The 25,629-nt window shown below is 42.0% G+C and overlaps 1 protein-coding gene and 1 long non-coding RNA gene across 4 annotated transcripts in view; one reads left to right on the top strand and one right to left on the bottom strand.

Moving 5' to 3' along the window:
- The window catches only part of Palld (palladin, cytoskeletal associated protein), a 391,437-nt gene that overhangs the window by 107,347 nt on the left and 258,461 nt on the right, over nucleotides 1-25,629 (bottom strand). The gene's annotated exons all lie outside the window — the stretch shown is intronic.
- Nucleotides 3,962-9,077, top strand: LOC114612726. The gene is made up of 3 exons (XR_003710078.1): nucleotides 3,962-3,979; nucleotides 8,115-8,162; nucleotides 8,683-9,077. It is a non-coding gene; the product is annotated as an uncharacterized LOC114612726 (long non-coding RNA).

Here is a 25,629-nt window from a genome sequence, read left to right as displayed (position 1 = left end):
TGTATATGTATATGTATATGTATATGTATATGTATATGTATATGTATGGTGTGTGTGTGTGTATGGGAGATGCTCAGTATTTAAGAATGTGTTCTGTGTAATCATGACAACTTAAATTTGAATCTCCAGCATCCATATCAAATATCCAATCTGGGGAGGCCTGTAACTACACCATTAGGAATTACTGATAAGTAAATCCTGGGAGCTCCTGACCAGCCAGCAGAACCTAATGATACAATCTGGTTGAGTGAGAGATCCTTTCTTAAGAGAATAAGGCAGAGAGAGAGAGAAGAGGTGGGAGGGAGAGAGGGAGGGAGGAAGAGAGCAGGGATATGTACCTGCACACTCTCATGCACGCACCACATGTACACTGCACACAGCACACAGCACACAGTGCATCCTCACACACAGGCACTTACTCCTCTAACCTAATTGCTGCTTACCGACAACTGTTCACGTTAAATAACTAGTCCTTACAGTTGTAAGAAGAGCACACACATTAAATTTTTTACTCAAATTTTGGAGCAAAAGACATGAAGTCACTAGTTTTAATTGTGTATGCTAAAGATGGTCGGGGATTGGATGACAACAGGCTGTGCCATTAACCTTTATTGATCATCTATTATACTGTGGTTAGTGAGTCCAGATGAAAGGGCTTCAAATACAATAAACAAGATAGAAATCCCTGTTTGACAGGACCTCACATGCCTGGGGAGCAGTGGCAAACCATAACCTCTCATGATAAAGTACAAAGTGAAATAATCTGTGAGGTCAAAAAAAACAGGGCTAGGGACTAAACAGATAGCTCTGTGGTCAGGAGCCCTTGCTCTTGCAGAGGACCCAGGTTCAGTTCCTGGCCCCCATATCAGACGGCTTATGACCTCCTGTAACTCCAGTTTAAGGGGGTCTGACACTTTTCTTCTGACACTCAGGTGGTACCTATGACAGGCATTCACCACAAACACGCAAAAGAGCAACAACCACCACCATGACAAAATCTTTAAAACAAGCAAACAATTGAACAAACCTCTCAAAACCCAAAGCAACAGGATCAAAACAATTGCCTGAGTACCAAGGAAGAGAGAGGCATCCAGGTTCACAGAGGTCTCTTAAAGGGTGGGTGAGTCTGAGGTATGACAGGAGCTGGGGCGAGGGCAAGGGCATCCCAAGTCTGGAAAACGCCAGGCGCAGAGGCATGAGGTTAGGCAAGAACTCTGCATACTTAGGACTGTGGGAAGTAGTTTGAATACCCAAAGGAAATCCAGGCAAGTTTAAGCACTGGATTAGACCAAGAACAGGGAAAGAGCTCTCCAGGCCCACAGCCTTAAGAAAATGCAGAAAGAATTAAGGGAAAAGTCCTTAAATATTTCCATTTTTCTCCATTCTCATCTTTGTGTTTCCTTCCAATGAGTACCAGAGTGGGGGTCTCCCTCTTCCCTCCAGGAAAGCTTCTATCTAGCCCACATTCTTTTACCTAAGAGGTGACTTGGCATCCCATCACAGAGTTGACCACCCTCTCCCCCCAGACAAGGAATCTCTTGCAGATATAGTCAAGAGGAATCCTTTAAGTGCACAGCAGGGTGAATTCAACTTCCCTCACTTTAAGTTTCTGATGGATATACTTGTTTTTGTGAAACTAAAATGAAAAGAACAACTTTTGGTCTTCATAGAGAAACGGTACATAGCCACATAGAGAAACTATCCACTACCCACGTAGAGAAACATAAACTATCCTGAACTGTTAACTCCCACAGTGAAAAGAACAGTTTTCTTTAGTCATTTACATGGCTGTGGACCATATTTACTGACTTATAACTGTCAGAAACAATAACACTTACTTAATAACAGTTCAGGTATGTTCATATGGCTCAGTAAACAGCTGCTTATCCAGTGTTACCCAGGGCTGCTGCTCAACGGGAACACGGGATTGTGTGCCTGGCACCCGCATTTGTTGCCATTATGAGAAATAAACACTACCAGAGCCACAACATTTTACAATGGGAAGGGACTTGAATTATAACTGTGGATTTTTCTTTGTTTTTAAAAGCTATCCTGTGCTTTATAAAAGCCATCATGTACCCTGTCTTGACAATCTTAAGACTGTCCTGAAAGATTTTAACTCACAGTCTTTTGGACTGTCAGGTCTAAAAGAAACCCAGGACAAATTCTCCACTTGAAACATGGACATCACCAGATAGCACACAGGCAATACAGCCACCAGTGTGTGGCTTATACCAACGTTGGCATAAACATAATGGGGACATTTCCTAGGGGCTGATTGTAAAGGATAGCAATTTGAATGTCATTAACACACATTCATTGTTCCTTAGCTGAAAGTCCAGCCCGTTTACCACTGTAAAAGCTTTGTATTGTAAATGGAAAAGAAAAAGATGACAGCATATATCACCTGAGACGTGTCCAAACAGCATTCCCATGAATCCCTCGGCCATGGGAAAAAACAACTCCCAACAGGCCACCCTCAGTCTTCACAGGGTGTAAATTAGGTTCCGCTGACAGCAGGCTTGGGATACCTTTCTGCATCCAAGACCTTTTGCCATGCCAAAGTCAACAGGGGTGCTCTCAGACAATACGAAGTCCTGAAGCTGCCCTTGAAACCCTCTCTGTCACAGCCCACAGGAGTGCCAACAGGGAAATCTTTTAAATTCCTGGGACAGTTTTCAATGGGCATAAAGAAGTTCTTTGTAGCCCCAAGTGAGTCCCAAAGTGCTTTCCTAGGTCAGGAAGATGTTGGTTTGTGTTCATGAAACAGTGAACTCTTGTTATGTGAGAATCTACCAGATATTATGCAGTGTTACATATACAGTTAAATGGAAGGGCTGAGGTGGGGGCCATTGCTTTTCTCATTACAAGAAATCTTGTAGTTAGGCACTTTATGGCTGGTTGGGCATGTCTTATAAATGGCAAATGCAGGGTATACATTGGCTATGGCTCCGGCCCATGTCTATGTGGCTTCTTCCTCTTGGATTAGCTTGGCTAATGTGAACACATCAGTAAGCAAAAACTGTGCCAATCTCTGTAAATGCCAACCCTCCTGCCCTGACCTCCATCAGGTGAGTCTTCACTGGCTCAAAAGGACCACTTCTGAGGCTGGGGTTGTTTTTGTTGGGCAGAGAAGGGCATGAACAACTGGTTTACCTAAGACTTTAGGAAGCTTCTGCCGACACCACTGGGTGTGACAAGGGAGAGCAGCGCCAACCCCTTTAATAACTGTCCTTAGATAGCTTGCTTTAGCTGGGGGCATTTGGGGCAGACCTCTCTTTATCTCTTAAATAATTATTGTAAACATCCCTCTGTATAACTTTAAAAAGATTTACAACTTATCAAAGAATTATAAAGCAAACACTCAGGTGATAACCATTGCCTGGTGTCCTGTGAGGGTCTGCCCTGGAGGCCTTGGAATAACCACAGTCCTGACCAGGAGAGATATCATCTACTGGGGTTTCGGTGTCATCACTTTTCTGATATATATCTCTGAGGAAAATCCATTGGCTCCTCTCGTATTCCTTTTAAACTTTATATAAACAGAAGCCTCCTGTATCTACCATTGTGTGTTCTCCTGTTCTATATTATGTTTGGAAACTCTGTGTTCTTTTGCCTAGTTTAGTTCATGTATTTTATTTGTTGGCTATCACAGACTTGAGCAAGTCTCTTACAACATCATCACTTAGTCTATTGCTGACCAGCTTCTGGCCTGTTTGCAGTTGAGCAGTTCTGCCTTCTGTATCCCAGATCTATGTTTCTGGTTGCACATGTGTCTTTTGAGGGGGGGGGGGATGCTTACGAGCCAAATCACTAGGTCACAGGGTTCATAGAACATCCTAGTTTATCAAATGATGTTGAAATGTTTTCCAGTGTGGTCTTTACCAATTTATACTCCCACAAGCAGTGTACGAAATATCCTGTTCTCCACATCCTTGCCAGAACTTCATGTAGTCAGACCGCGGTTTTTGCCAATCAGGTGGGTGTACAATGGTATCTCTACTGGTTTAATGCATATTTTCTTTATTACTAATAAGGCTGAACATCTTTTCATGTTTATTGGCAATCTGAATTTCCTTTTTGGTGAAGCAGCAGCTCCAGCCTTTTTCCTTTTTTGTAACTGACTCTTTCTTACTGATGGGTGGGTGTTTTGTTTTTTGTTTTTTTCCTGGTTGCCATCTCTGTATACTGGACAGTGTTGATGACATAGACAGCAGATATTTTCTGTTCTGTCCTCCTTACAGCACACCTCATGATAATTAGAAGCTCTTCATTGAATATATTTGTATTGCCAAACATTCTACGTCTTCTTCAATGTACCTGGAATTGGCTTTTATACAGGCCAAGGAAGGAGTCCATTTTGGAAACAGAAGTCTTGTTCACTTTAACAGCACTCAATCTAAAACTGGAACAATAGAGAGGTGATTGTTGTGGCCTCTGTGTTAAGAATGACACACACAACAGAAGGAGAAAATTACCAAGTACTTTTTGTAAAAAGAAGGATTTTTTAAAAAAAGCAAATGTTTTATATTTTTCTCTCTATTGCAGATATGAAGTCTGCTTCTAATAAGAGGCAAATAGATTCCATGGGTTTTGTTTAGAGACAACAAAATATTTTTCCTGTTAATTCCCTTAAGAGGTAAAAATATATGTGTGTCATCGGCTTTGTCTAGGAAATACCCACAGAGGTATACGTACAAGGGCAGGATACACAGTTGGACATATTACACAAACCATCATAAATTCATGGACTGTTTTTGGAAAGCAAGACAGGAAACAGTTATAGTGGCTACCTGTAGGGAATATATTATTTAAACATTCTGCCCCAGGGAAACTAATATAATGTTTAAGGTAAGTTACCATAGTCTTTATTGGATAAGAGGAGTCAGACATCCAAAATTTATTGCACATGTTCTCCCAAGAACTCATCCATCAAATAGATGTTCTGATTTCAATTATTTTACATGTGATTCTTTTTCTACAATCACAAGATACTCATTGCTTAAGGAGAACAAGGATTATCATAAAACATTGAGTTACAGGACACACAGTCCTTTTGTAAGCTACAGGACTCAAATGCCTAACACCACTTCCAATTTCATGATTCCGATAAAAGCTATATGGTGACCATCTTGGAGGCCTGCTCTGGTCTGAAGGGAAACAGAGGAGAGTGGATCTGAGGGGGACGGGAGATGGTGGGGAGCTGGGAGAATTAGGGAAGGAAAGACTGTGGTTGAGATGTATTAAATGAGAGAAAAAATCTATTTTCAGTGGAGAGAGAAAGGGGGGGGGGTGATTTCCTGGTAGTACATACTTTTAATTCCAGCACTCAGGAAGCAGAGGCAGAAGGAACTCTGTGAGTTCAAGGCCAGCCTGATCTATATAGCAAATTCCAGGCCAACCAAGGTTACATAGTAAGACCCTGTCTCAAAAAAAGAAACAAACAGAAACTTTTCAGCTTAAGAGGTATTGCTATCTTTCCAATAGACAATGTTGGAAGATGAAAAGGACAAGGTGTTTTCTTCCTGCTGTCTCTCATCCTTTAACACACGAACTGGTTTATTTAAAGTTTAATGAATCATAGAAAACAAGTGATATTAGTATACCTAGGACAAAAAGTCATATGTATATATATACATATATACATATTAAATATAAATAAACAATATAAATATATATTAGATATATAGTACATATTATATAATATTGTCTATAAATATTATATAATATACTACACTATAATAAATTATAATACACATATAATATTATAGCATTATATAATACTATAATATATAATTATATAAATATAATTACATTTATAAATATATATAAACAGATAAGTGAAAAGTTAAAACTGGTGGCCTGAGTAGATAAGACAGGTAAGAGTACTTGCTCCGCAAACATGAGTGCCATAGCCCTTATGCCTAGAATCCAAGCATGACTAAAGATGCTGCAACTCCTTGTGGGCAGGAAACCATTGATCCTGGAGTGTGCTGGCCAACCAGCCTAGCATACGTGGTGAGCTTCTGGTTTAGTGAGAGATCCTGTCTCATGGTAGCAAGGCAGAGAGAGATGAGGGAAACTCCTGATATCCAGCTCTGGCTTCCACATGTGTGCACATGAGTATGTGTGCACACACACTCAAGTGAACGCAGCCCACTCACACCACATACCACACATACATACACACACACACACACACACACAGGTGCCACATGCCTATCAAATACATACACTCATACACATAGATAAAATTAAGTCATTTCAGCAGATACTATGTCATAGGGCAACGTTAGTGCATATATTATGGCTCTACTCCAAGGTTTTAAACTAAAAAAATACATTTATTTAAACATTTTAGACGTTATCAGTGGGATCTGGGCTGATGATTGGGAAAGCAAGTGTTTAGTGTTAGCTGTCAAACCTGGAACACATGACTAACTGAGACGTCTCTTTATCATATCGAAGCAGACATGGCTGCTAGGTCCTCCAACACCCCTCACCCCTTACAGTTACAGGGTATGGTTGTCATACCCAGGCCTTTACCTTAAACTTCTCAAGCTCGGGGGCTCGGCTATCCTTCCCCTAGCTGCCCTTCCCTATGTAAGCCAACCATTTTGGCTCTCCAGCCCTGTTTAGTTTACCCTTTACCCTTCAGTCTCTTGGTCTGCTGGTCTCTGGCTCTCCCCTCTCTCCTGGCTCTGCTCCTCACATTGTCTGGTTCAGGGCCATTTACACTCTGGACCCTTCCAGATGCCTCTAGCCATGCTCTTCCTCATATCTACAATAAATGTCCTCCACCATATATAGGAGTGGTTATCTATCTATCTATCTATCTATCTATCTATCTATCTATCTATCTATCTAGTTCACCTAGCATTTGCAAGGCCCTAAGTTTGATATTCAGCACTAAATAACTAAGAATTTAAAAGTTAACAGGGACCGCCAACATATAGCCAAGTCATAAGAAACACAGTATACCTCCCCATGTTGCTGCATCAATACCTGTGTACAGACAGACAAGTGCACTGAAAGGAGAGGGAGAGAGCTGGGCGGTGCCTCAGGTACAGTCACAAGATGCTTGCATTTGTCCCAGTAGGACTGTGTCAAAATAAAAGATTACCTTATTTTGACAGTTCTAAGAATGACACCTGCAAATTTGGAAGCACTAAGCCAGCATTTCAGCTGAAATACCGGCTGTCACTACTATCCTTTAGCTATCCTTCGAGTTTCTTCAAAGGGCATTGTTTTTTGGAAGAGCAGACTTCCTCTTTCTTCAAGGTGGGGTCAATAGAAAAGCCAAAGGCTTGCAGTTGGGACATTTGTGGGAGAAGCCAGGCTGTGGAGGCTGCATTCGTATGTCCTCTGGGTACACTGCAGTATGTACAACATTTCCTTACCTGGTGGATTCTAGTGAGGGAGTGGCAAGCAGGGAGAGATGAGGCAGGTTTGAAGTCTGGTACCCTTCACAGGAGTGGTCCCACTCCTGCCTTCAGGACAGAACTTCAGAAAAACAGCCAGATTGGGAGCAGGGAAACTTCCTGTCTAACTCAAATTAATTGCAGAATTTCCTGAGATTTGTTTCAGATATGAGTCATACAGGCGGGAAATATGGCGAGTAAGGAACAAGTGGACTGCTGAATAAGGGGTGTTGAATAAGGGGTGCTGAATGAGGGGTGCTGAATGAGGGGTGCTGAATGAGGGGTGCTGAATGAGGGGTTGCTAAAATGGGGAGGAGAGATCATTGAAAGGTCAGCAGGACATGAGATCAAAACCGAAGTCCAATCACAGCTTGAACCATTTATCAAATCTTTGACCTTTATTTAAAAAAATATATTTTTCTTTGCAAGCTAAGCTAAGGGCTTGACTTTATCACGCAACAGGCAATTCTAGCTATATTCCTGTCCTTTATTCCAAGCCACCTTTTCAAGACAGGGCTGAAGTTTGAAACACAAGACAGAGAAGAAGTTTGAAACACAGATCCAGTTCTCACAAACACAGCTTCATTTCCATTAGGTACTTGTTCCTCCTCAATGAGAAAATGCCTAAGATTCCATTGCCTAGGAAGCTGACCCAAAGTAATTTCCATGTGAATGGATAATCTCCCTTACTAGGAATCAAACAACTTCCGGGAGGCGGATGATGACCGAGACTGAGACTGGGTGAGTAGATTTGTTTACACCATTAGATGATGGTCTAAATACGCTGAGCCCTCGGATGATGAGTCACAGAGACTCTCCTATAGAGCCTTGGGTGGAGATTAGACAAGAAAGAGAACGGGATGAAGGAGACACAGAGAGAATCCAAACCGAGCATGCAGACATTCAAAGACACCTGAAAGCCAGTAGATCTTTTTTCCCTTTGTTGATCTCTCTCTCTCTCTCTCTCTCTCTCTCTCTCTCTCTCTCTCTCTCTCTCTCTCCCCCTCTCCCCCCTCCCTCTCCCTCTCCCTCTCCCTTTCCCTCTTCCCCCTCTCTTCTTCCTCTCTCTTCCTCCTCTCTCTTCCTCCTCTCTCTCTCTCTCTCTCTCTCTCTCTCTCTCTCTCTCTCTCTCTCCACCCACCCCCCCACACCAAAATAAGAATTTTTAAGAGAGGCAAAAATGCTCAAGTGTATAGGTCTGAATTTTACAAGCAAACTGATCCAACTAGACCTCCATGTGTTTTTTTTTTTTTCCCCACAGAGAAAGGGAGACAGTTACTTTGCCGGGTTTCTCAGGAAATCAAACAAGTTGAACTTTTTCCTTTAAGCAATGGCTCCCGCGTTCATGGACCGGGCTGGGCAGTCATCACTTGGAGAAAATTAACAGCAGCCTCTGGAAGCTCTGGTATGGGCCCTTGTACTTTGCTGCTGGAGCTGAGCCTGAGGTGACCTCCTGACTCAAGGGAAAGCCAAGTTCCTACCACACATTTACTATCTCAACAAAAGGGAGACTGGGTAAAACACTGCACTGCTGGGAACGTCTACGGTCTCCCTTGCGAGTGAATATATTGAAGCATTTCTTTAAACACCTAATTGTACTGGCATTCCTTTAAGCTTGTCTCATTAAAGCAAAGGAATAAAAGCAAATGTATGAGAGGTGGGCCACTGGAAAACTTTTCTGCTAGTGATTTCTTTACATGAGGTAAACTTTTATTTACCACTCGACTTCTATTTATTTGTTGACATTTTATTTGTGATGAGGTTTGACCATATAGCCTGGGCTCACTCATGATTGTCCTGCTCAGCCTTTTGAGTGATGCGATTGGTGGCTCGTCACATAATGTTACTGCTCCATTCCTGGGCTAAGTGGGGTGCTGGGTAGATGCCCTCCAGCCTCTTGTATCTCAATATCTGTGAATAGTCTACATGGTACATGCTAACACAGATGAATGAGTGAGCTATCACAGGGCGAATAAAACAGCCCGACCAAATGGCAGACGTTAGTCAGCACTGGTGGATGCTCTTGTAAAACTGTTCTGTTCCTCACATTTTGGGAGATACTACACATACCAACTCATTATTAGCTATAAATCAACTGTATTCATCGCAGAGACCAGGCGAACACAATGTTCTCTTTTTCTTAGTGTTCATACTCATAGGAACTTGTTTCAGCAAAAGCATGTTGACTTTCATATCTGAATGCTGTGGGGCCAACTGCATATTTCAGACGCTATAGATACATTTTAAAAGTTATTTTAGTTTTAATTATGAGTGTGTATGTGTGTCTCTCTGTGTGCTTTCACACAGAGAGACACACACACAGACATGCACAACACACACACACACACACACACACACACACACACACACACACACACAGTGCAGGTATCTGAAATGGCCAGAAGAGGACATCAGATTCTTTGATTTGAAGTCACAGGCAGTTGTGAGCTGCCTCATAGGAGTGCTGAAACCCAAACTTGGTCGTCTGGAAGAGCAGCAAGTGCTCTTAGTCCCTAAGAAGTCCTCTGTAATCCCTCTGTGTAATCTTTCCAATGTCTAGACATTTTTTTTAAACTAAGAAATATAATTTAAAATCACAACACACACACACACACACACACTCTTCAGTCTTTTAGAGTAAAACTCTTTTTATAAAGAGATAAGTGATTTGATAAAAACATTCTTGATATTTCTGTTTCTTTCCTTTTTTTTTTTTTGAAGGTCAGATGTAGTGGTACTTATATGCCTGTTCTCCTAGCATTTGGGAGGCTAAAGCAGGAGGAAAAGAAGTTCAAAGCCAGTCTGGGCTACATAGTGAGTTTAAGGCTAGCCTTGGCTACAGAGAAGGTCACAGTCACAGTTTTTTTTTTTTTTTTGAAAACTTTAAAACTGATTTTCAATAAGTTATAAAAAATAGCAATAGACTACACTTCAGCTGATGATAATGCTATATACAGTCAGGTACTGTGGGAACAGACTAAATATCTGTACCCTTTAAAAAAATCCAGGCATGGAAATCATGAGTCCCAATGAAATGTTTTAAGGAGACGTTACCTTCAGTCTATTTCTATGGACCAGGGTAAAGAAGTCATGAGGTTTCTATGACCAGAGTAAGGGGTCATAGACTTCTGTGAACAGAAAACAGGCCCTTACCAGTCACTGAAGTTGGTACCTTAACGTTAAATTCCTTAATCTCTGTAACTATGAGAAAAGTTTCTACTATTTATAAGCCATTTGATTGGTGGTAGCTTTTTATAGCAGGTTGAACAGTTTACAGAAATAGTACTAGGACAACTCACGACAGAGTAATGGCAGCTCGAATGTCCTGGGCCCACACTAGTTACCATGTGTTCACGTTTCTTACAGGATGTAGGGCTATAGTCCCTCTTGCCTCAGTTTGGCTAATTTCCCACAGGGTTGGAATGATAAAATAGGCATTAAATACCTCACACTGTGAAGGAAAGCGCTAAATCACCAGACTGAGAGTAAAAGATGGTCTTGTAGGCAGTCCAGACAGAAAACCAGTTCTGCTACTCTGGCCTCAGGCTAATGAGAGTGTGGCTGAGGCAGCTGAGGGGCTGTGTGCTGGCTATCTGCCCTGGGGAAGAGGTGGATCATTTAGCTTCACCTGCACTTAAGGGAGAGGGGCTCTGAGTCTCTGGAACTGAAGACTGCATAGGAGGGGGGTGTCCCCTCAATCCACATAGCACTGGAAGGAAGCCTGCAAGCACCAGTATAAAGCAGGTAAGAAACCCTAACTGAGAAGGCACACCGAGGAAACAAGCTGGAACAGGGGCTTGCTGCTAGAAGCAGGAGGCGCGGAGCAGGGTGGAGTGGAGGGCAGAGAAAAGGCCAACTCCGCTCCTCCATTCCACAAATGTATTAGCCAAGTAAGTCCTGGCTTTCCTGGGATACAGGATAGGTAGGGTGGGAGAGGACCTTATACAGGGCTACACGGAGTTTAGATTACTGTACCGGGCAGACTTTTAATTACTATAATGATCAGTTTCGGATGGGAAAGGCTCTCTCTTTGTGCTTCTGCAAAGTGATGAGATTGGCTGGAATTCCACCCAGCACAGGGAGAGAAGAGACCACAAGGCAGGAGTCTGCTGAGGAAGGAGGAAAGATGATGTTTGCACGGGATTGTGGATTCTCTGGGTTCTCCATAGTTGACGGTTACTGAACACATTACACATCTAATCCTTCCCATGGCTGCATGATGTAATCACTTTGCTATTTGCTTTCTACGGATGGGGAGACTGATGCTCACAGGAAAGTTAAGTCATCTCTAGGCAAGGTTTCACACACCGTGGCTGGGGGAGTCAAGGTTGAAACCTAGGCAGTCTCGTGTGGGGTGTAAGGGACACAAAGTTAAAAACCCAACCATATATCTGATTTTTATTTATGATATATATTCACATAGAAGATATGTAGGTACACTTACTTAAAAATCATATACATATGTAATTTAAAGATATGGCCTCCACATAAGCTTTAGGTTTGGAATCTGATCACGTTTTAGTGCTGTATAGAGACAGATTCTTGAGGTAGAATACTGTGATTGAGTCCTCCACTGTAGAATTTGCTGGGGCTTGAGAGAGATGGTTTAGTAGTTAAGAGTACTGGCTGCTCTTCCGAAGGACCCAGATTCAATTCCCAGAAACCACACAGCAGCTTACAACAGTCTGTAACTCTAGTTCTGGGGATCTGACACCTTCCTAAAGATACGCAGTCGGCCAAACACCAATGCACATCAAATTAAAAGTAAATAATCATTTAGAATTTGTCACTACAATCCCAGGAAACTAGGGCATCCCTCTTTTCTGTCTGGACTACTTTTGGCAGAACTGATGACTAAACTCCAGGCTTTGCCCACGCTAGGCAAGCATTCTACCACGGAGCCATATCCCCAACTGTCTGGGACAGTTTTGTAGAAAGGTTTAAAGAACGGGAGGCTTAAGCTGAAACAGGAAAGAAAACTACTTGGAGAGTGACAGGAATTGGAGACCTTAAGAATCCTGAGAAATAGAACCAAAAGACAAGCTCAGACATAGGAATGTTGAAGGCTGTCGATTAAGGACGTTTTTATTGTTTTTTTTTTTTTAACTTGGCAGTATTTTTCTATTAGTTCTTTTTAAAAAGGAAATGTATGTGTGTGCTAAGAGCCATTTGGGGGGCCATATAGAAACCTGCTACTAAAGAAGATTCCTACCATTTATACATAAAGAAATCTAAGAGAACTCACAAAATAATGGGGGTGGAACAGCACCCCAACTAGACAGCTCTCACCCTGAAGTGAAACCCCTAGTATCAGGAATGGATTGCCTATAGTTAAGTTGGCCAAAGGGGCCCCATAGAAAGCGCCAGACATCTCAGGTTATTGTCAAGGTTATTGGTGACTCTCCACAAACTGGTGGTAAGGTCCTATTGCTGAAGACAACACTTACGTGTATCTCCTTCACTGATGATGGAGAAGTTGAACAGGTTCCTAACTGGAGCCTTCACCCCTACTGACTAGGATTCATGGTGCTGGAAGTTACTTCGAAAATGACTAAAGAAGAAAAGTAAACATCAATCCAACCGCAAACACTATGATCTACAAATCGTGACCTGCCTATATGACATGGTGGTGCGCTAGTGCCACACACTTTGTAGGAGTGACCAATCACTCTCTGATTAGATTTAAGGCTCACTTCACAAGAGGGGACCCATGCCTGACACTGTTCATATATCCAAGAACCTGAGACTAGATAGGATGGCTTAGGAAAAAAACAAATCCTGTTGTTCTGCTAAAGGAACATAGCAATGAAATGACTCTAACAACATTCTGGTCTACCCATAGATCAGCAAGTGCTTTCCTCACTCTTCATCAGAGAAGCTTCCTCCTGTAGTAGATAAGAACAAATACAGAGACCCATAACTGGGCAATGTGCAGAGTGAGAAGTTTTGGAATACTCAGTCCTAAATGAGATGTCTTTATTGAACCCCTCCCCTCAGGGTTCAGGGAGCCATGAAGAAGACGAGACAGAAAGATTGTAGGAGCCAGAGGGGATGGATGACTCCAAGAAACAGTGTCCTGTAGACACAACAGGACTGTATACATATGAACTCACAGAGATTGTGGCAGCATGCACAGGGCCTGCACAGCTTCAGTCCAGACAAGTCAGTCCCAGTGCTAACAGGAGGCAGTAAACATGGGCTTTCATGCCCCTAGATGTTTCTCTGAGGAAAAACCAGTTCAATATAACTGCATGAACCTTTGGAAAATTCCCAGGATTCCAGTCCTTAGGTTTCTACTCACATGAAAATTAGAATGGAGTCATTTGCACCTTTTGTCTATGGAAATAAGCAATCCTTCTTGTCAAGAAAATCACTGAGCTTTTTGGCCTCATACTAGATGGCCACAAAACCCTGTGCAAGTTGCAGACCTGACAAGAATGTCGGATTAGTTACAGTTTAACAGCTCGACATTACCGAACATGTTCAAAGTCAAGTTAACAGGGCTTTTTGTTGTTGTTGCAATCCTCAAGTGTCATTTACAACCATTTAAAATTAATATTTAACCAAACCTATATAAATACATGTGAGCGTGTAAATGGGTTGGTTTGGTCCTTTGATGCCTGCTTTCTGCAGCAGGTGCTAACATGAGCTGGAATTCTCCAGATATTATTTCCTAGAGAGCGTAGAGCAGGGGGACAGAAGATAGCCCCCCCACATCCCCCCAAAAAAAACAAAACAAAAAACCAAAAAAAAAACAAAACCCAAAAAAACCCAAACAAAATTTCTGAGAACTCTCTTCGAGGAAGGAGAGATACTCGGTCTGTGTGGCCCAGTATGGCAGCCTTTTAGCCACATCTGATACTTGAAATGTGGTTAGAGTAACTGAAAAAACGAAAGAGAGAGAGAGAGGGAGAAAGAGACACAGACAGAGAGACAGAGAGAGAAAGACAGGAGAGAGAGATACAGAGAGACTGAGACAGAGAGAGATGGGGGGGGGATATGTCTCTGAATGTAGATATGGTACATGTGGAGGCCAGAGGTTGATATTGAGATATCTTCCTTAACTCCTTCTCCATCTTGGCTTTTTGAGACAGAGTCTCTCCCTGAGTTGGAGCTTGCCATTTCAGCTAGACTGCCTGGCCAGCATGCCCTTTGGGATCTATCTGTCTCCGCCCCCTACCACTGGGGCTACAGGCCACAGGCTTTTACTGGATCCAAAGTTCAGTTCACGTGCTTGCTTGCACACAAGCACCTTACCAACTGAGCCATTTCCCCAGCCTCTGAAGCTTATGTTCAATTTAAATTCAAATGGCTACATATAAGACACAGACCGAAAGATTTTTTTTTTAACCAGTATAGCACTATGAAAAAATATTACATTTTAAAAGAACTTCAATATTACACAAAGTTGTCGTCACTATAAAGCAAGACTGTAAAGGGTATCTACTGACCTTTTGCACCCAACAGGAATGCACAAGCAGCGATTAGAAGACAGAAAAGTTAAACAATGAAAACTATCTTGCAGTTTAATCCTAGGATTCCTTCCATGCACATTGTAGGCTATTCATAAATGACAGATAAGTTTATGAATGAAGTGATAGATAAGTTATCTAACCCTCTGACTGAAAAGGAAAAGAAAAAGAAAAATTCAGTAAGGTTAAAACCTTTCTCTGAAATTTAGAGCAGGGAGGGAGGGAGGGGAAGGAGGGAGGGAGAGAGGGAGGGATAGGAGGAGCAACAGAGACAGACAGAGAGACAGCCACAGAGACAGAGAGACAGAGATAAGAACTGTGTGCCACATGCTAGGTGGTCTCATCTTCTTTCAAATTGGCTCATAATCCATGCATAATAGACCAGTGGGAGGGTGCGTGGGAGGGAAGGATGTTAATTAGCAGGCTGGACTGATGACCAGTGTGTGTGGAAGCTGAGTACAGTTGTCCCTGTGTTCAGGGAAGATTGGCCCTATAACTCCTCCAAAGATGCTAAAGCTATCTGATGTGCAAGAGCCCTCTCTGAGGGCCGCAGTGTTTGTATATATGCTTTGCATGTTCCCCAGCCTTCTCTGTGTGGGGCGGGGAAGAGCGGATGGGTGCGTGTGCATCCCACTGCATGGGGGTCACAGTGTGTATAGAGGTCAGGGGACAAGTTGTGGAAGTCAGCTCTCTCCTCCTACGGTATAGGTCCCACCCAAGGATTGAACTCAGGTAATCAGGCTTGGCTCCAAGCACTCTTAACAGCTGAGCCATCTCACGAGCCCCTACTAGGATTCAAAACATCTTTATGGTAGAAACGCTAATGAAATGTGTTACGTAAATAGTAGCTGTCCTGTCTTGTTTGGGGAGGAATGATGGCAGGGTGAAAACATGACAATACAATTCATACCCAAGCCTTTCTGATTTGTGCTTGGCTGAATCTGCACACATGAGACCCCAGGATACAGGATGCAAAGGACAGCCCAGGAAAGCTTTTCAGGTGTTAACCCTACCACTACCCAGTGATGCTCTCATCTGGCTTTAGGACTTTTTAAAGTTGTAGATCTTATCAAGGGTTTTCCTCTTCTAGGAACCCCTAAATTATCTTTTCTGCTTTAGGACAAGTGGGCATTTCTCGATAATAACTGTTAAACTGTAAAAGTTGATTTCTAATGACCTTCTCAAGGCAAATTAACAACCTCAGGTAATATCACTGCCAAAAGAGAATGAGGCTATGCTTGTATTATTTATTCATCCAGTATTCTTTCTTGTGGTACTGAGCATACATATGCCTGAGTGCAATATAGTAAATTATTCTAAAAAGAAAACTGGGGTATACTTCATAGTACATTCTATGATTTTTAAGTGTGGGTATCTGTGAGTCCATTACTCTTCTGATATGTGTGTCTTGAGTTAGTCTATCATTTTTTTACTGGGCCTTGGTATTTCATTTCCTATAGTACTTCTTTCTCCCTATTCACATCTCTTTGTGGCTTTCTGAAGCTACTTGAACAACTTGTCCTCTCCCAATCAGTCAGGTGATGCTCTGTAAATCCCTAGAGGATTCTTCAGAACTAGTGGGGGTAAACCTGAGCTGCCTGTTGGGCTGCCATCTTCCTTTGAGAAGACTGGACATTAGGTTTGAAACTAAAGTTATTAACTGTGTCTCTTGGTTCAGATTAGCAGCTGTCGGATCTTCTAATCCAGTGGTAGAATCTAGGAATGAGGAGGGAAGTGATTTCATCCCTGAAGTATATACAGAAACTTCAAGATGACTTGGAGAATATCTGAAGATTTACAACTTCCCAGAATGGAGGGGCCCTCTGGCCAAAGAGCAACTGTTCAAAATTTTCACCATTCTCGGAGTTACTTATTTTGGTTTAATTCTGAAAGCCCTTGAGTTCATCAGCACGCAAAAGGAATTTTCCTTGGACTTCATGACTCACACTCGGGTTTGCATAGGAGATAAGTGTTGGGTGATGCACACAGTGTTCTGGCCAGGGACTTAACTTGACAGCATCGAAGAAACAGGAGCTGTGATTGGCTGCAGTGCTGGGAGCAAACAGCAAAGCTCCTTAGCCTGCATGTACACATGCACCAAACACACACACACACACACACACACACACACACACACACACACACACAGAGCTAACATCTGAATGCCTACAGGACTCTCCTTGTTAAAATGGAATCCCACTGGTTAACTGATTGATTCTCCAGTCTGCTAACTAATTCCATACTAACAGCTTAAATTAAAAGTTAATGAAACACAGCCAGGGCCCCATTATACATCACATGTAATGGCCTTTCATTACAAGAAAACCTGGGGCTTCGTTAAAAGGGAAATGTCTGGGAGATCATTCTGGGTTGGAAGGCACCCACAGTCAGATATTCCTGAGCTCAGTGTGGCCTGCCTGCCAAGTCTCAGGGCAGCTGCTTCACAGAGTCAGGAGAAGAAATCCCCACAGGTATCCAGACTGACCAGAGCTACAAAGCAGTATTGTTTGTGGCTCAGCGGGGTCTGCTTGGGATGAGAAAAGTCTGTTGGAGTAGACTACTGTGCACTTAACAGCTTCACACTCCATCCTGCTAGGAATCTCACACTTGACACAGCACTTCCAAAGGAGCAGGAGCAGGGGAAACTAAGGGTCTCCCTGTCACCTCCCAGGTGTAGCCACTTGGCTTAAATGCAGGTGCAAGGAAATTCAGACTCATGTCTGGCTCTCCTTTGAAGAGTCTCTGCCTGCACACTTTTGGTAGTTGCTTGTGAATTGATGCTTTCCAAGTCTCTCTCACACTGTAAACCAAGCCCCTGCTGCCTTCACAGGCCTGGGATTTTGTTTCAGTATGTGTAACACAATGTGCAAACATTGTCCGAGTTTGCCTATGAGGCAGCATTGCTGGTAGACTTCTGGGCAGTATGTGCTAGAACCCTTTACATTCCTGACTTACCAGTGACTCATTAGGACCAGGGCATGGCTACAGATGCTCACTGTTTCTGTTCTTAGAGTCCCTAGGAATAAGCTGACATAACTGTCAACACACGTACACACACACACACACACATACACACACACACACACACACACACACACACACACACTCAAAAACAGAGTGTGGGAGAGAACTGTGACTCCTTTTAGGAGATGGTAATATTATTTTGGCCTTTAAACAGAGTTCATTTTGAACAATTATAGTGCAAATTCATTACTTGCTCTTTAAAAAAACCACATCCACATAGGCACATACATATTTAAATAGATAGTCTCTGACTTTAGACTGTGGACAATTCCCACAGGTTACTATTGGGTCTACCCGCAGCAACATTGTTTCAATGACTCTCCACAGGGAGGGAGAAAAGATGAGGTAAGAGATAATATTGGATCATTTTGTGTGGGGAAAAAAAGTACAGACTCAAAGACTACAACAGGGTAGCTAGATGGAGTAACATAAGAATTAATTGGTGAAATATTTGTTTCTGGTTTTTCATGAGGCTGAGGCTAAGCCAGATGGAGGTGATACTTTGGGCTTTATCATTGCAGCCAGCACTCCCTACGCCTTCTCCCAATGGCACAGGTGGGATCAGGAGGAAAATTTTCTTAACTTCGTTGATGCTACAGCAAGGAGAAAATGATAATGAACACAAATGAAGTCATATGAAAACCACACAGTGGTTACAAGTCAAGTAAAAGAGGCTTCACAAAAGTTACACTAAAAACAGCGCAAAGGAGTGGAAGGGGAAATGGCCAAGACCGAGCAGAGAACAAAAGCTACAGAGAGATAGACAGTCTCCACGAAGAACCCTGGAGGGAATCATTTTGGAGCCAAGCTGCTGATTACGAATATCTCAAAAACTTCTACACAATTCTGCGTACCGGTGCTAAGAAAAAAAAAAAAAACCCAAGAATACGGCAGAGTCGTTTTATATGTGGTGCATTACATGGCAAACACGTCACAAAATAGGACGTATGTTTGTAGCTATTCTCGAGTAAGGTGTTCCTGAATAAGAGCACGTATAAATAAAACAGATGTTTAAGGGAGCTTCCATACATAGGTTTTAAAAGGAGATGATAGTGCCCTGTCAACATTTTTTTCTCTTCACTATGTTTACATTGAAAAGTCTGAAATTAGTGGTTCCTAAGGAATAAAGTAATGATTTTGTGTGTTTTGTTATAAAGTCTGTATGTAATATAACAAAATTAAAAAGTATGTGTGTGTGTGTGTGTAGAGATTCGTCTGTTTTGGATTACTATGAGAAATAAAACTTTTTTTTAGCCCAAAAGGTAATTTGGGGTGCTGATAGCATGAATCAGCCACTGTGGAACCTGCAATCCACACAAGTTTATGAAGAGAAGACAGTCCAATGTTTGGTGCTTACGTTTAGAGAAATTCACATGATCCCATGACTGTATGCTGGACTCTTTCACAATCATCTCTCTAGTGCCAATTAAGTAAATGATTGAAAGTTGAATGCTGACGTAGTTTTAAGGTGTTGAGAGGGCTGGTGGAGCCAGTCTACTTGCTTAGGTTCTGATTTAACAGGTCATGTGGGCACGGACATGTTGCTTAGCCTCTCTGAATTCAGTTTCTCATCTGTAAGGTGTAGATAATGGTATCTTCTTGAGAGTGAGTATGGAATAAATGATCTTCTATTATGAGTTAAAATAGTACTTCACTGCTAGGCAAAAATTGTCATATAAATATTTATTGTGTGTATCTGCCATGTGGTATAGCACCAGAAATCCAAATATCACCAAAGATAGCTCAGCCCTGAGGGAGAGCAACAACATAAACCATAGCTGTGAGCCATGGTCCATCACACAAGCAAACACAGGTACGTCAGCTTCTACTTTGATGTTTCAGGTTTATGATCTATGTCCCGTGGGTAGGCTAAACGCATTGAACATGCTAACCACACTAGGCACTTCATCTATCTGTCTTAAGCCAGGGCATATTGAAATTTTGGATTGTTTCCTTAGAGATTAGGGTGTTCTTTAAGAGATGATTGGGTGACATGTGTCTGCTTAAAAGTGTCTAGAGTCCCAATAAGACAGAAACAGAGACATTCACACTTAGCATCCTTAAAAAAAAACAAAAACAAAACCAGAATCAAAAACAATCAACCAAACAACCCAGAGATCATAACATGTGAAGACTTCTATCTTCAAAAGGATATTTAGGAAATATTAGTGGAGCAGAAAGTTTTCTTAACTTGCTTATTTCCTTTTCCTTGTAGATGGGGGGGGGCCCCCCGAGCTCCAAAGTAGTGCGTCCACCAGGCTGACTGGATATGAAAGGGTACTCTGAGGTCGAGGATAGTCTGGCGCCTTCTTAGCTCTTCAGGGCTGACTGGAAAATAGCCTGAGATGTCTAGAAGCCATATGAGAGGCATTTTCTTTGATTCCAGAGCAGCTGGTTCTCTCAATTACAGGGTAGGGACATCGATTCAAAGAGGAGGCGAGGCCCCATAGAAGGAGTGCTCATTAGACAGTGTTACTGGAGCAGAGTCCTGAAAGTCCCTGGTGGTGTACAGGACCATGGCTGTAGTGAACAGTTTCTAGGCTTGTATGATGAGGGACTGTTTCAAAGGGAATAAAGCAATATTGAAATTCTCTACAGCTAAGCATGAAGATTTAAAACTTTAGCAAGTCAAATGTAAAAATGTACATGAGTTGGTTACTACATGGAGATGAAGTTGGACTCGTCTAAAAAGTAAATATGTATGTTGCTGGTGACAGTGTCTCACATCTGTTATTTTAGCACTTGGAAAGCTGAGGCAGGAGGATTTCTATGCATTCGAAGTAAGTCTGAGCTACAAACTGAGTTCCGATTTTACCATTTGAAAAATTAATTGATATAATTCACTGTGTTTGAAAAATCCTGTATGATGATCTCAATAGAGGCTGTAAAAATAATTTAACTAAATCCAGAATCCCAACAGAAACAAAAATTCCAAATCTCCAGTGAGGTAGCAATAGAGTCAAACTTCATTAACTGACAAAGGCGGGGGGGGGGGGGGGGCTGTGAAAATCCCCAACTAAGATTAAATAAACTTGACAGTGAAAGACTGAAGGCTTCCTGCTCACAAGGCAAGAGTGCCTGCTTTTAATAGCCATGTTCAACATTTTCTGGAAGGTTCTGACCACTGCAAATATGACAATAAAAATGACAGCAAGGGTCTAGTTTGGGAGGAAGGAGTCAAGGCTGTATTTTTAACTAATGCCACTGTCTATGCAGGAAGCCCAGTGGAGCAGTGGAGTTCAGCAAGGCTTCAGATTACAGAATCAATATGCAGGTTACTTAATATTTTATACACAAGGCATGATGCAATCAGAAGCTGACGTTTATTTATTTTTCCTTTTGAGAGAGGACTACGTGACATAGCTCTGGCCTGACGGCTAGGGTGCCCTTTATCCCCTGCCTCAGCCTCCTCCCCACTCCCGAGTGCTCAGACTACAGGTATGTGGTACCGTAGTCCATGAGAAACTGAGGCACAGGAACTCATTTTCAGCAGCTTCTATTACACACCTATAATAAATACACGGGAGACCTTTATAGTGTGACAGTCGATGGAACTGAGATAAATCCGAGGGTTAAAGCAATGAAGAGGTATACTTGGTTCATGGAGGACAGTCATGGCTTCCAACATATCGGTTCTCCCCAGGCTGACAGATTCAACATGGTGTTGATTGACATCCTATCGGTCTTTTAGCTAGAAGCTGATAAGCCAATTCTAAGACAAAATGGATGGAAATGAGAAAAGATTCACAGAAGCCAAAGCAACCTTGAGAGAGCAAAGGTCAAAGTCTCATATCACTTAGTTTAATTTACACTCTCAAGCCACAGTGATCAAAACTGTAGCGCATTGGCAGAAAACCAGACACACGGACTAATGGAAAACAGGACATAGAAGGCAGAGCTCAGACATATATGACAACCAATCTTTGAACTTAATGGAGAAATGAGTCTTTAAAATCAACAGTGCTGGAGCAACCTGGTTGTGTGTTTGTGTGTGTGTGTGTGTGTTTGCACAAGTGCGCACAAGAACATCAATCAATATCTCACACCATGGATAAACATTCACTGAAAATAGATTCAATATCTAAACCGTTAAGAGATCACAGGGAGAAACTGGGGATGGGGTGGAAACATCTCCGTGAGCTTTGATTAAGAAAGCATTTCTCAGGGGGCAGAGAGATGGCTCAACAGTTAATAGCACTGACTGCTCTTTCAGAGGTTCAGTTCCCAGCAGCCACAGAGTGATTTACAGCCATCTGTACCTCCAGTTTTAGATTTTAAAACTGCGAGGTCTCTGATGAAACTAAAAGAAAACCTACTGATTCTCAGAAAATGTTTGCTAAGCACCCGCCTGATAAAGGACTCACACCCCGAGTCTATAAGTAACTTAATAAGACTCTCAGTAGGAAGACAAACAAGCCAGTCAAAAAACAGGCAAGCAATACCAACAGCAGTTTGCTAAAGGAGATGCACAGCGGGCAAAGGCACACAGAGAAAATGTTTATCTCACAGGAGCTGTGGAAGCACAAATTCAAACTAAAACCAGAATCCTTTCGCTGCCCTATTGAAATGATCCCACATTAAGAAAATCTGATGGTACCAATGCTGATTTTGATACAGAAGATCTGGAAATCTCATTCGATGACTGGAAGTCACTGTGAAGTGCTACAACTATTGTAGAGAAAGTTTCTTTTAAAAGTCACACGTGACACGCTTCTGTGGAATCACCTAGGCAGTCCCCTCTGGCTTGTTTGTCTGTTTGTTTTCTCCTAGAGAACACTTAAGTCAGTCAAATGGCTTTACATGTAACGTTACGACAAACTTTAAATTGACAGCAATTTAAGTAATGGCTGAATGGATAAAACAAAATATAATTTGGAAATAAAATAATATACTTAAAATTAAGTTAAATTAGAAGGAGGAGTTGGAAAGATGGCTCAGCTGGCAAAGCGTGCGAAAGCCATGAGACCTGAGTTCTGATCCCATGCAACAGGTAAGTGTGATGACGTAAATCACGCTTTAGCTTTAGTGCCGCGGAGGCAGAGACAGGCAGGTCTGGGTGCTTTCTAGCTATCTGGACCACCAGCCAGTAGTGAGCTCCTGCTTCAGTGACAGACTCTGTCTAAAAAAATAAGGTATCCAGGGATAGAGTCATTCAATATTGATCCCTGGCTTCTTCATATATGCACGTGCATGTGCTTCTGAATGCATGCACATGTATGTGCGTGTACACACGCACACACAATGCATACACATGGGGCAAAGATGAAATGATCATGCACACATACGTCAAGATCAAGTCTTAAAGTAGTGATGCCAAATGATTGGAACAGGGAGGAGAGCACACACTTTGGTGCTTCCCTTTCTATGTGTCTTTAGCACACGTGAGTAAACACATAGCAGTAGGACATAGAACGATGTCTGGGAAGGGGAGAGGAACGCCGGGAGAGGAACAAATGTTGGAGATGACGCATACACTTGCTGTTCTGACTAATGAGGTTGCCAAGGACATTATCAAGTTGTATATGTCAAATATGTGCTGTGCGTTTCACGTCACTCAGTCTTTCGAAAAGTACAAAAATCTACCTGCAGTTGAAATACTGAACAGGAGTCTGAAGATTTGGCCTAGTGGGCCAAGCACCGTCCACAGCAGGAAGCCCTACAAGGCCTTGAGGTGAATCCACAGCACAAGGGGAAACCTCAACAAGAATATGAAGACTGGAAGGAAGATTAACACCAACAATGGTAACTCTGAGCAGGACAAGGCTGGGTTCACAGGGCTCCTGGGGCATGTGTCAAAGTTCTATTTCTTGAGCTGGGTGGTGCTCTAGGGCTCCTGTGATTAGATATGAATTCCTTCATTAGATATGAATATGTAGGAATTAGTTACATAGTTTTCTGGCTTGTTTCATGTGCTTTAGGTTTACTATTAAAATAAAAGATTTTTTTTTGTTAAAATTAAAAAAAAAGAAAGAAAAGAAAACAATGGCTTGAGGCAGGAACACTTTTTTTTTTTTTTTTTAAATGTGACTCAGCTTGTGATAGGCACGTTTCCAGCTCTTATTCTCAGGGCTATACAATGCCAAGGAAAGGGAAATTGAAATGATATGTGGTTAAATTGAAAATGAAGTTTAATAAATAGAGTCCTGAAATGTCCGGAGCATTTAAGGAACACTTCCTAAATGTGAGAAGGGAAGTCGACTAAATACTATCTCAAGTTGGGTGTGTATCTGTGACCTTTCAGACAGAATGGGAGAGCAGCCAGGGAGGTGGCAGCGGAGGCAGCATGGGGGGCTTAGGAGATGCCACTGAAGCCAAGGAATAGACATTCAAAAGAAAGGTGAAGGTTAAACACAAACTCAGGTGGTCTTGGTATATGAAGATGAAATCTGGGGACAGTACATAAGCCTGGCTTATGGCATGGCATCTGGAATTGGCTCCAGTTGGTGGTCTTCCTCTCACCACTCCCATGATACAAGGTGTTATGAGAGTTAAGTGAGGCAATCCCCACCTGGCACTAAATATCCTGCCAGACAGTTAACTGACACACATAATTACTGTTGACATTTCAAACCTATACACTTCAAACCTTACTACTGAGTCTCTTAGTGGTCAAATAAAGAAACAGCTTTTAAACGACTTCTTGCTATTCTAGCTTGCATTGAGGAAACCTAGTTAGAAATCCTTGCCAGAAGTACATTGGGAGTGTATTTTCAGTTTTGAGCTTCGCTGCCATGAGGGCTTAAGTGGATACGGGTGGGCTCAGGTGTTCAGAGCATATGCCACTCTGAAGTCAGTCACTGAAAGGTACCAGTTTCCAGTTCTCAGAGTCCAAATAATCTTGATTTCATTTGTTACTGCTATTTAAAAAAAAATCTTTTTGCACTCTAAACTCATGGAACAGTGTCACAGGCAGAAAGATAGATCAGCATGGAGACATGTGGGAGGTGTCCTCATTCAGAATCATTCAGAACTTCAGAATGATGTAAACTGTCGACAGATTCCACACAGGGATCCACACAAGAGTAGCTATCTCCTTTCACCTTTCCTTACCCTCCTCCCCTCGCTCCTAACCTTCCTTATTTTTGTTTTTCCATTTACATATGGCACTTAGTGATGCTTTTTGTGTGTATTTTTTCACACATATTTTCACAACCAGGACAGATAGACTATGCAGAGTACACAGTGTGAGCTGTAAATTTTATTAGTATTACACATAGACTATATACACTATTTCTACACAACAGCTTCCCACTTAGAAGCAGCTATTGTTGCAGGACATTTGATCACATGGTGAGCCTTGAGACTGTGTTATTTACTATAAAAAAGCAAAACAGAAAAAACAGAAAACCAGCTTCTAGTTGTGGTGTGGCTCAGTCTTTAACAAATATCTTAAATCCCTCTGGCTGGAATACAGATGAATGAATCCTTACCAAACACCATTAATCCCAAACAATGAAGGCAAAGTTAGTTTGTAGAAGGAAGCACCCATGTTTGAAAGTGATGTCTAATTGAATGGCAGAGAAAGTAACGAATCAGAGAAATATTTGACAGAATAGGATATGTCCAACTCTCATGAGAAGAGAGAGGAAAGCTACTTAAGGGCCAGTGAAGAGAGGAGGAGGAGGTAGTCATACTGGGATAGTTTTATAGAGACCAGTTGCAGAGAGAACAAGATAGATATAGAGGAAGACAGAATGAACCAGAGAATGAGA

Source organism: Grammomys surdaster, unplaced genomic scaffold, assembly GCF_004785775.1.
Source record: "Grammomys surdaster isolate TR1022 unplaced genomic scaffold, NIH_TR_1.0 126182, whole genome shotgun sequence".
In the NCBI taxonomy this organism is placed as follows: domain Eukaryota; kingdom Metazoa; phylum Chordata; class Mammalia; order Rodentia; family Muridae; genus Grammomys; species Grammomys surdaster.
Note: the sequence above shows the minus strand (reverse complement) of the source record. Positions and strands in the feature narration are given on the sequence as shown.